This window comes from Camelina sativa, chromosome 7, assembly GCF_030686135.1.
Source record: "Camelina sativa cultivar CO46 ecotype springtype chromosome 7, ASM3068613v1".
NCBI classification, from domain to species: domain Eukaryota; kingdom Viridiplantae; phylum Streptophyta; class Magnoliopsida; order Brassicales; family Brassicaceae; genus Camelina; species Camelina sativa.
This window is the reverse complement of record NC_141886.1, coordinates 17,877,378-17,880,486: the sequence shown is the minus strand read 5'-3', so window position 1 is coordinate 17,880,486 and position 3,109 is coordinate 17,877,378. Positions and strand designations below refer to the sequence as shown.

The 3,109-nt window shown below is 43.8% G+C and overlaps 1 non-coding gene across 1 annotated transcript; it reads right to left on the bottom strand.

Annotated features, from left to right (window-relative positions):
* Positions 1-749: 749 nt before the first annotated feature.
* Positions 750-856, bottom strand: LOC147941366 (small nucleolar RNA R71). Its single transcript, XR_015562970.1, has one exon. It is a non-coding gene; the product is annotated as a small nucleolar RNA R71 (small nucleolar RNA).
* Between the last annotated feature and the right edge of the window lie 2,253 nt (positions 857-3,109).

Sequence of the window (3,109 nt, the reverse complement as noted above, 5' to 3'; positions counted from 1 at the left end):
TATCAATTTGGCGCCATTGCCATTTGGTTGAATTTTGTTTGCTACATTTAAGATTTCAGCACTTGCTAGATCAAGTTCTTTCCTATACATCAGTTCGGAATTGACTTGTTTACTTTCGTGTTTGTTTGTTTTGCATATCAGGTACAACCCGAGTACCCACCCGACCCATCACTCGATCACCTGGATTCGGTAGACATTCGTGTACTCACTCGGTTCACTGATTGTGCATGCAAACACGATCTAAGGGTAGCCAACACTTGAGTCCTTTCATCGACAACATCGACAGACCAAGGTTACTCCGTCAACAACTAGTCCAGCAACCACAACCAACCACAATTGAGGAGGTGATGAATAATCAGAATGGTCCACCAGCTCCTCAAGAGAGGACCAACATCAGAGCAGGAGATGCTCCATCTACTCACACTCAAAGACATGGCATTGTGCCACCTGCTGTTCAAAACAACAACTTTGAGATCAAGAGTAGTCTCATCCAGATGATACAAAGCAACAAGTTTCATGGACTGCCAATGGAGGATCCATTGAACCATCTGGATGAGTTTGATAGGCTATGTAGCCTAACCAAGATAAATGGAGATAGTGAAGATGGATTCATACTCCGGCTTTTCCCATTTTCTTTGGGAGAAAAAGCACACATCTGGGAGAAATCACTTCCCAAGGAGTCCATCACCACTTTGGAAGCATGCAAAAATGCGTTCCTTGCCAAATTCTTCACCAACTCCAGAACCGCAAGGCTACATAATGACATCTCAAGCTTTGTTTAGAAAAGCAATGAGACGTTCAATGAAGCTTGGGAATGTTTCAAGAGATACACAAGCAGATGCCCTCATCATGGCTTCAACAATGCTTCATTGCTAAGTACACTATACCGAGGTGTAGTCCCTAAGATACGGATGTTGCCGGACACCGCTAGTAACGATAATTTCCTCAACAAGGATGATGATTAAGGTTGGGATCTAGTGGAGAACTTGGCCCAATCTGACGGGCATTACAATGAGGAGTATGATCGCACAATACGATCTTCTGGAGAGGATGATGCCAAGTACAAGAGAGACATGAAAGCCCTCAATGACAAACTGGATAAGCTCCTCAACCAGCAGCAGCATGTCCATGCCATCTCAGAGGAAGACCAGTTTCAGCAACAAGATGGGGAGAATGCTCAGCTAGAGGATATGAACTACATCAACAACCAAGGAGGTTACAACAAAGGGTACAACAACTACAAACCGAACCCGAATCTGTCATACCGTAACCCGAATGTTGCAAATCCTCAAGACCAAATCTACCCATCCGCAGTCCAAGGGAACCTGGGCCAGCAAAAGCCTTTTGTTCAATACAATCAAGGCTATGCTCCCAAGGAACAATATTCTGGTAATTACCACCAACCAATTGCACTACATGGATTCCTACCACATCAAGGCCCGCAGAACCAATCTCAAGAAGCTGATCTACGCGGACTGATTCAGCAAATGATAAAAAGTCAAGCATCGACTGCTATGGATAATGCAAAACGATTTGCGGAGATGAGCAACAAGATCGATTCTGGGTATAATGACCTCAATGCTAAGTATGATTCTCTCAACACTAAGCTGAGATACCTACTAGACCACCACAACACCCAACCACCTCCAAAAATCAACCAGCTTCCAGGTAAAGCTGTTCAAAACCCAAAAGATTACGCAACTGCAAAGGCCATCTTTCTTGATGATGATTTTGAGGACTACCTCACTGAGGACAGCGATGTTCAAGATGGGAAAAATATGGATTACTATGGGACGTACGAGCACCAGTACTACATATCCGAGTATGAACCCGATCCTTCACCCGAGGAGGCAGATTGAGCTGATGATCGAGCACTCGTTCGAGAATCGCAAACCGATGCACCACCCGAGGCTGAACTCGATGACGTACCCGATGATGGTGATCAGATGATACATCAGGTAGACGTTCAGATGACAGATCAACATCAACTGCCTACAGCTGAGGAAGGGGAATTAGAGGAAATGTTCAGAGTTGCTCTTGACATCCAATTAGAGGCGTTTGCAGAGCGTATGTCCAAACTAAAAGCTCTACCTCCTAAGCTCTTGCCACCACACAAACTTCGAGAGGAAATCATCAAATAGACAGCTCAACTGGAGATTGAGGTAAAGGAAGCCGTCAAAGAGATTGGGAATGCAATTCTGAGGAGTGGAGTGTGTTTAGATCCTGAACTGCGAATTGAGGAGAAATTAGAGGATCTCGGCTCTTTTACTTTGCCATGTTCAATAGGACTTCGGATTTTCAACAACTGCTTGTGCGATTTGGGAGCTTAAGTCAGCATCATGCCACTATCAGTTGCTAACAAGATGGGTTTCAGCAGTTTTAAACCGAGTAGTCTGTATTTGGTTCTAGCTGATAGAACAATCAGACACCCCATTGGTATCATGGAAAACTTGCCTCTCAGGATTGGAAGAGTGGAAGTTCCTACCGATTTCATGGTCCTTGATATGTATAAGGAACCAGAAGATCCACTGATCCTAGGAAGACCATTCTTGGCAACAGTAGGAGCAGTGATAGATGTGAAAAAGGGAATATCAACATTGAGAATGGAGAGCATTTCAAAATGGTGTTTGACATCAAGAAGAGAATAAAAGGGCCAGCCATTGATGGTCAAGTTTTCTCCACCCAAACAAAACCAAGATGATTCAAGCATCGCCAGGAAGCTGATACTACATTTGCTGTGGAACCGGGACAAGACTAGGAAAATTGGTTGAACCAGTCTGTTTCAGTGGAGAGGACTCCAAAACCTCTCCCTCCCAAAACCCATGTTTGAAGAGCATGAAAAGTCAAGCTTAGTGACTTAAAACAAACTCACTTGGGAGGAAGTCCCAAAGGTATCCTTCATTTTCTTTTAATTCCCTTTTATTTATTTTGTCTTATTTAAGGTTTTTACATATTTACATATAATTTTTTTTTAAAAAAAAAACAAAGGAAAAGGGAAATTTTGGGGAACCCGAGGCTCTACCCGAATCCGTACCTGATGCGCCTGATCGTGTTCCCGCTCGGGTGGTGAGTGGAGTCTGAATTCCACAAAACCCTAGCCCACTCTCGG